Below are 9,396 nucleotides of genomic sequence, written 5' to 3'. Positions count from 1 at the left end.
CTCATTTATCACCTCCTTAATGGTATGATGGCTAGCATCATGCCATTGCTGTCTCTTAGTTCTTACATGAAACTATAGGTTGGGAACCCCTTGGAAAAATACCTTGTTGAAAAGAATTTTTGGAAAAACCTTGGGTGAGTTGGACTTACCTAAGTGTGTTTATGAAAGGAAATGATCTTGGCAAAGATGGTTGGAAAGAAAATCTTGTTTTCGAAAACTTTGGCGCCTAAGTATTCACCCGTGACAATTAACCCGCGCAACCACATTACCCCGGAGTGGGACGGGGCTTAGCTCGTAGTTTGTTCTTCTTAACATGGGACACCGCACAACTATATAAGGGTAAGGTTACCCCTGAATCCGGATTGTCGTTGGTGGAGACAATAGTATAACGGGAGGCCTTCGGGGCTGACCCGTCCGGAAGACACTATGGGTCTCCTGGCTTGGCGGTGGAGCCACGCTCAAAGTGAGGTGAGCTGCCACGGTGCCGGGGAGGTACATACTCCATAGGGTAGGATCCCGTGCTAAGACGAATAAGCGAAAGGCTATGTCCGAGTTTTTGTCATGGCATAGTTTATATGCAGGGATGGTGCCCACATGATAAACTCGCGGATCTTGTGGGGAAAGTGTGCAAACTCTGCGAGTCAAATCTATTCGAATAGCCGTGTCCGCGGTCATGGACGGTTGGAATGGCTGTTGCTTAGCCTGATGAGTTTTGGTTTACAAAATGGTTTGGCAAATGAAAGGAAAGAACTTGTTTTGAAGTACCGGAAGGGTACGGGAAAGGTTGTGTCGACCATATGGAGATGGTCGGGAAGGACAAATAAATTGGGTTACCCCATCCTAGTGTTTTATGTTGTGGAAATCTTTTGAAGTATCTTCTTCAACAAAGATATATAGATGTCATAGGATATCTTTTGAAGTATCTTCTTCAACAAAGTTATAGAGATGTCATAGAAATGTCTTAGCACCCTCTTAGTGTCCCCTTCAACTGTGATGTGGGATGCTATATCAACCAGAGAAACTTATTCTCTTTCACATGCTATATCCACAAGAGAAACTGATTCTCTTTCACATGCTATATCCACAAGAGAAACTTATTCTCTTTCACATGCTATATCCACAAGAGAAACTGATTCTCTTTCACATGCTATATCCACCAGAGAAACTATTCTTCCTCTCTTGTCTTCTTTAGTTAGAATTGTTATCACCTTCTTGATGGTTTGCGAGTACAATTCAAATGTACTCACGGCTTTGTCCCTGGCTATTTACTTGGCCAGACCTGGAGGACTTCGACAGATGAAGAACGAGTTGACGACGTCTATGCGAGCTAGGAACGTTTTCCCAGTCAGTTGCCTGTAGGGTTAAGGCAGATGACTTGGGCTCTACGCTGCTGAAGTGATTCTGCTACTCTGATGATTAGATTAGGCCCTTCGAGGCTATCTTGTAAAGATGGGTCATGTGACCTTATTGTAATTTTCTTATTTCGTTTTGTAAAGGATGATGTAATTTGATATCGGTTCGGTTATGTGTTCACGGCACACCGATCATGGGAACGTGAACTGTATACATAACGAGGTATTTCGGACAGCTAGTCCGGGGTCCCCACAGAGCTGGTATCAGAGCTATCCTGACTGTAGGAGACCTTAGTTAGCATGGACGTTAGTTAGGAAACAATTACTTGGGAAAAACTATTTATGAAACAAATTGTTTCTTTAATCGGAAGCATAGCTTCTACTCCTCTTATTTATTCAAAACTTCTAAATTCTTATCTCTCCGCCTTATAAAAAGGTTTGAAAATTCTTACCCTATTGTCTCATCCAATTCAAAACTACATATTGGACGATGTCCCCAACTCAGACCGGAGACTCTAACTCAAAGATGGATCAATCCCTCGGGAAGACTCGTGTATGTCCAACAGCAGCTGTTCAAGATTGGAGGCCGACTTAGTGTGCAGATAAAAGAATAATAAGATCATGTCTTTGGTTATCACCAAAGTCTGTTAAGGAGCTGACCTTGTTCCTCCGTGGACTTGCACTTTTTGCAGTCGTCAGGGATCAAGCCCTCTGTTTCTTGACTAGTAATTTTTAGGCCAGCCACCAGAAGTTGCCGACTTCGGGAGCACCTCAATAGCTACCTCTTCAAAGACCTCATATTTCCGGGATGTCAAGACTAGAAGATCTACGCAGTTTTCGCCTCCACTTCAACATCGACGACTCAAAACCAGGCCGCCTCACCATCAACTGCTCCAAGAATTCTTGTTGAAGACGATGTCAGCAAGATGAAGACGCCAACATATGTGACCAGCCCCCAAGCCAATAGGATGGATAGGACAAACTCAATCGCTTTGATTGAACTACCCCCGCGTATTAGGCATCCGTGAGGTACTTAGAGTACCATGTCTGGTGTGATGATTGCTTGTTGTTTCCTAGTGTGCTGCCTTGAGTGTTTTTATCTGTTTGTTGTGTGCATGATTTTCTTGGTCCTTCGGTTTGAAAAACACTCCTAGTGTGATAACCTAGCGTAGGAAGCCTCCCTAATATTTTTTCACCCTCTTCTAACTCGCCGATAAAATACTAACTATTAGCTATTTGGGTAAGTTAACGAGTGGCTCTACCTCTAACCACGTTAGCAGTTGATTTTTCAAACATCAGGAAAACTAACCCAGACCCCTCTATACGCTAACTACTTTCAAGATCAGCTGGAATATCTCTACTACGTCAAGAAAGCAGAAGCCCCTACCTTCAAGAGTAACTGCACCTCTGCGAGAAGACATACTAACTTTGTCTAACCTTGGAGTATAATCGCGCTAACCTCGAGGATATCTTTTTGAAAACTACCCTCTAACACACCGTCTAACAAGCTGAACAATAGCGTCAAAGCCAAGCTACATCACATAGTTCATCTGGTCCTTACCAAGTGAAGCTCCTGAAGATACCTCAAGACTCAAGATTAAGTGTAGTTTACCCACTAACTTCTCAACTGGTATAAGTCAGCACTGACCGTCAAGCTGAAGATTGCCTCCGACGACCTTTGTTGCTGCTTCATGTGGATACCAACCAGGAGTTTCCTTGACTAACTAACTCACCACGCGTCCTATGGTTTAGTTAACACCGGGAGTGCCTCTTGAATTTGTGGTCTGCACGTCTCCCCCGAAGATTCTTCAGCTGAACAAGGAAGACCGATGACTTCTTCAGAAGCCCCAGACAGAACCACGAGGCAGAAGCTCTGAGTTTTTTCCGAGAACCCGATGAAAAATCTTAAGGGTGGAAGACTTCGTCTTCCACTAAAATCAAGCTAACTCTAAAAAGATTTTCAGCCCTGCTCAAGCACCGTTGGGTGCACTAACCCTCCCACAGCCTTGAACCCCCTCTAGGATCGTTAAGAAACTATAGATCCAACACCTGCATGGAGTAGTCAACCTCTTCATGAAGCTCTCCATCGGCCGATCCATCATGTCTCCCAGAAGATGAAGCAACGACCTTCTCTACAACGGCACGTCTACAGAAGAATGGAGTCTGACTTTAGTTAAACCCTATAACCTCTCTAGTTCTACACTCAGTAATCTCGGGACGAGATTAGTTTAAGGGTGGAAGATCTGTAACACCCCACTTTTTGCAACCTTGTTTATCTGTCCATAATGCAAAAATTAGGGGGAACAAAAACTTTTTCTTTAGACTAATTAAGATGAATTGCCTTGATCTGTTGGTTATGATGAATTGCCTTGATCTGTTGGTAGATGAAGTGTCTTGATTTGCTTGTTGAGTTTTGTCTTGAGCTACCTCATAGAACAACACCCCTAGTGGTTAAACAAGCAACTCACCAAATAAAACACATGTGTGACTTAGGAAATGTTGTTTTCCTTCTTACTACATCAAACCTCTCTCCTGATGACAATTTGAGTGTACCATCTTGATATTCCTCTTTGTGATAATCTAGCTCAAATCTTCCTTAATTCAAAATTTGGGATCATCTACCCCTCATCACATCCTTCTCTTATACCCACTCATCATGGATGATTCTGAAGCCAAGTCGGCAATCTATTTTGGCAGGCTTATAAGTTCCAAACTTTGGCAGTTGTTTCTTAAGCACCCACAACTGTTATTAGCGACCCCAATGCAGGGATCTCATCTATGCAACACCCTCTACAACTTCCACGTCTTGCATGTCCCATTCTACCTTTGCAATTCTTGTATTCCCTTAACCTTCTACCCTATCCAGAGTTTCAGCTCTAGATCACTTCTCCCTCTTTTACCTTCGTTTTTTCTTTTATCTAGTTTAATCTTCACAAAACCAAGTGTGGAGATGATTGATACATTGTGTAATGCTCATCTACCCTTGAGATCTTTCCCCAAAAATTTATTCTTACTTTCTTTTTAAGAACATTTCCAAAACCCCATTTAATTTCTTCTCTAGTTTCTAACCACAAAACCACTTCTAGTTTTATTAAAACTTTTCAAATGATTTCTTCAAATAATGAAAGGGACTGTGGATGGTATTTGGTATCACCCCATTTCTTTCAACCCAAAAATACTTTCAATAAAAGTATTTATTTTATTCTTTCTTTTAAATGCATATTTATGGTACTTATGCAAAATCTTGCATGTTGTTGCTCTTTTAAAAGGTTAATGAAATTATCCAATGTGTGAAATGGTATTTGGGGCCATTCCAAACTAAAGACCTACTTGGTCACGTTCAACTTTTCAAAAACCAAAACCCTAGTTTGATTATTTGCTTACTTGATCCTCCAAGTAGTTTAACCTCCATCCCAATCACTCTCTTCTTTAATTCTTGAGCTAACCACCACCATTAACCAACTCTTTGCTGATCTACAAAGTCACTTGGGCTTGTTGCTTGACCACCTTGGTTTGCTCAAGGAAATGGCCGGCCATGCATGCCATGCATGAGCACTTGAGTGACATGTATCTCTCCATCTCTCTCCACCTCTCTCTCCCTCCTATCTTACTCCTCCTTGGAAACCCACGACCTGCACCCCTACCTGGCTCTCCTAAACATCCCTACACCACCCCTCCACCATCATTGCTCTTCTCCTCCTTCCCAATGCCATTGAATGGCATAGGTCTTGACCCAAACGCCCTATACTTGCACTCCTGCACCTCTATTCGTGTCTCAGGCCTCCCCCTGGATTCCTGGAGTCGTGATATGCTCATCCCCCGAGCCCCAATGCCCCCAGCACCTCTGCCCGACCATGCCAACCTGATGGTCACCACAATCTTGGTTAGCACGAAAGCCAGCACCCCACCTTCCAAGACCGCGCCATGAAGTCTCCCTGACATCCCTAGACCCGAGGGGCATGCTACCAAGGCAAGCCCTGCCCCTCAAGAGCCTCTCCCATGCTTGTCCCAACCGTGGTCACCATGGCCGTTTGATGCCATCACGTTCCCGAACGACCCGACCTTCTCAGCCTCTCCCGTGGCTTTAAATCTCTGAGGTACCGTGACTTGACTCCATCAAGAACCGTAGATCCCTCCCTAACCCCGGTTTCATCATTTGGTTTGTATCGAACACCTGCGGGCAGCCTCGGAAACCACCACGCTGTGACCTGCTCAGCACGCGTATCTCCGGGTTTTTAGCTGCAATAGACTCCCCACTGGATGCCGTGCAAGATGCTACCACGCAGCTGCCCATTCACGCTCCAACCTCACGCGCCCCGACCACGTACACCATGTCTACCATGCGCCGACGTTTGGCTATAAAAGCCGCGCCTCAGCCTCCTTCCTCTCCGCTTCGCCACTCTCCAGCTCCCCTCTGCCTCTCACCTACCTCTAAGAAGAAGCCCTGCATCGTCCTCTCCCTCTGCCGGAGGAGAAACCGAGCCAGAACTCCCCTCGGGTTTCCGTCCGGGAAGATGGACGACGAGCCGTCCTCATCGCTCCCCACTCTCTTTCTCCCTCCCTCTCCTTGTATCCTGCATGCTCTCGTTCTAAACCGCCTTCTTCCTTGCCAGGAGGACGCCGGAGTCCGGGAGGACACCATCGATGGAGCCGCCCGTGCGTACGCGACGCCCACGTACTCCCGTTCACTCCATCGGACAAGACACCGCCGAACGCGTGCCCTGGACGCCGCGACCTCGCCGTCGCCGGCTAGCCCGCCTCCGCCGGTGAGCCCCTGGTTGCCCCTCCTTTTTTTCCTTCCAGGTCGCCTCCGTCCGCCGCCCGCATCGCTGCAGGGTGTCGCGAGGAGAACGACGCCCCGATCCTTCGCGTGCGCTGCGTGGCCTGCATGGCCACGTCGGCCATGCAAAGGCCTGGCCCGCCCGGGGCCCTCTCCCCTGCTTTTTTTCTTTTCTTTCCCTCACCTCCACCTGGACAACCACCTGGGCCGGCCCACTTTGCACCCCCGCGTGGCCCAGGCGTTTCCCGCCCTTTCTATTCTTTTAAAAACTCGAAATTGCTGTTAAAATGTGTTAAAAACCAGAGAAACTAATCTGAGCATAACTTGAGTTCTACTAACCCAAATCTAATGAAACCAATTGCATTTGTTCACAAATTTAATTACCTTTCCAATGCCACTGGTCCCATATTTTTAGGATTTTTCTACAATATTTGGCATGTATATCTTGCTCTATGTGTGATTCATATTCAAGTTAATTCCTAAATTTGTAGGTTTAATATTTTTGAGTGAATCCAATTGGGTTAGTCTTGTATTAGTACTGTACATCTAGGAAAAATAGTATTAGTCTCTGTTCATGCATTTTTGTTACTGTTAGTAATGTGCATATGTGACATGGGTTGTTGAAGCAAAACTTTTTGATTTATTTGAAAACTCTAACCACCTCTTTGTATTAAAATTGCTCAACCAATGTTTTATTTTTGCAAAACAAAACCTCTGCAAATTAACCTTAGTTCTATTGTTTGGCTTAAGTTTTCAAATGATGTGGATTATTGTTTACTTCCTTTTTGTTGGTAGTGTTTTGTAAACAAAATAAAATAATAAGAAGGATTTGTGCTTTTCCAAAAATGTTTGAAAATAAAATATAAATGTTTGTGATGCCAAACTAATGCACTTGTCCTCTTTCTAATGTTCTCTACCAGGGGATACTTAGTTGTGCCATGGTGATACCCGAGAGAGGCATTTGCTAAGTTGCGATACTCTCATACCTTTACTAGGTAAATAAATTGGTCTTCTTTTAAAATTGTTTTGGAGTAACTATAAGTTCATTGTATGTTAGCCCGTAGTAAGGTGGTTAGCTATTGCTTGTTGATTGTTGAATGTTGCATGCTTGTTATGATTGGTGCAATGTGATTGATTGTGTTCCTTTTATATTTTCCGACGATAGATGCGAACGATTCCGGAGAAGAAGAAGAAGTGGATCGGACAAGGATTTTATTTATATTGTTGGTATTCTTATATTGATGAAATTGAAGAAGTCCAGGGACAAATAAGCCAAGGCAAGCCATCTTTTGATCTCTTGCTAATTATCCTCTTTGTTGTGTTCATTGTTCCATTATATGCTTGGTTCCTTGTATCTTGTGTTATGGTTGGTCCTCTTCTATGCATATTTGTTCCCAAGTATGTTGAACCCCTTGTTGATGTTATGCATGCTTACCCTAAGCATGTATGCCCCCTTGACCACATATATTATCATCTTCTTAGTGGTATGATGATTAACATCATGACCCTTGTTTAATCATACTACTTATGTTGTCCCTACGCATGCTTGTCCTAAGTATGTATGATCCCCTTGACACCTCATTTATCACCTCCTTAATGGTATGATGGCTAGCATCATGCCATTGCTGTCTCTTAGTTCTTACATGAAACTATAGGTTGGGAACCCCTTGGAAAAATACCTTGTTGAAAAGAATTTTTGGAAAAACCTTGGGTGAGTTGGACTTACCTAAGTGTGTTTATGAAAGGAAATGATCTTGGCAAAGATGGTTGGAAAGAAAATCTTGTTTTCGAAAACTTTGGCGCCTAAGTATTCACCCGTGACAATTAACCCGCGCAACCACATTACCCTGGAGTGGGACGGGGCTTAGCTCGTAGTTTGTTCTTCTTAACATGGGACACCGCACAACTATATAAGGGTAAGGTTACCCCTGAATCCGGATTGTCGTTGGTGGAGACAATAGTATAACGGGAGGCCTTCGGGGCTGACCCGTCCGGAAGACACTATGGGTCTCCGGCTTGGCGGTGGAGCCACGCTCAAAGTGAGGTGAGCTGCCACGGTGCCGGGAGGTACATACTCCATAGGGTAGGATCCCGTGCTAAGACGAATAAGCGAAAGGCTATGTCCGAGTTTTTGTCATGGCATAGTTTATATGCAGGGATGGTGCCCACATGATAAACTCGCGGATCTTGTGGGGAAAGTGTGCAAACTCTGCAGAGTCAAATCTATTCGAATAGCCGTGTCCGCGGTCATGGACGGTTGGAATGGCTGTTGCTTAGCCTGATGAGTTTTGGTTTACAAAATGGTTTGGCAAATGAAAGGAAAGAACTTGTTTTGAAGTACCGGAAGGGTACGGGAAAGGTTGTGTCGACCATATGGAGATGGTCGGGAAGGACAAATAAATTGGGTTACCCCATCCTAGTGTTTTATGTTGTGGAAATCTTTTGAAGTATCTTCTTCAACAAAGATATATAGATGTCATAGGATATCTTTTGAAGTATCTTCTTCAACAAAGTTATAGAGATGTCATAGAAATGTCTTAGCACCCTCTTAGTGTCCCCTTCAACTGTGATGTGGGATGCTATATCCACCAGAGAAACTTATTCTCTTTCACATGCTATATCCACAAGAGAAACTGATTCTCTTTCACATGCTATATCCACCGAGAGACTTATTCTCTTTACATGCTATATCCACAAGAGCTGATTCTCTTTCACATGCTATATCCACCAGAGAAACTATTCTTCCTCTCTTGTCTTCTTTAGTTAGAATTGTTATCACCTTCTTGATGGTTTGCGAGTACAATTCAAATGTACTCACGGCTTTGTCCCTGGCTATTTACTTGGCCAGACACGGAGGACTTCGACAGATGAAGAACGAGTTGACGACGTCTATGCGAGCTAGGAACGTTTTCCCAGTCAGTTGCCTGTAGGGTTAAGGCAGATGACTTGGGCTCTACGCTGCTGAAGTGATTCTGCTACTCTGATGATTAGATTAGGCCCTTCGAGGCTATCTTGTAAAGATGGGTCATGTGACCTTATTGTAATTTTCTTATTTCGTTTTGTAAAGGATGATGTAATTTGATATCAGTTCGGTTATGTGTTCACGGCACACTGATCATGGGAACGTGAACTGTATACATAACAGGGTATTTCGGACAGCTAGTCCGGGGTCCCCACAATGATGGAGAGAGTATTTTTTTCCCGTACCGTCGTTTTGGCTGCCGCGCCATGGTTTTTCACCGTATCTCGACCGCCGCGCGCCCA

Source organism: Lolium rigidum, chromosome 2 (genome assembly GCF_022539505.1).
Source record: "Lolium rigidum isolate FL_2022 chromosome 2, APGP_CSIRO_Lrig_0.1, whole genome shotgun sequence".
NCBI classification, from domain to species: domain Eukaryota; kingdom Viridiplantae; phylum Streptophyta; class Magnoliopsida; order Poales; family Poaceae; genus Lolium; species Lolium rigidum.
This window is presented reverse-complemented; position numbering follows the sequence as displayed.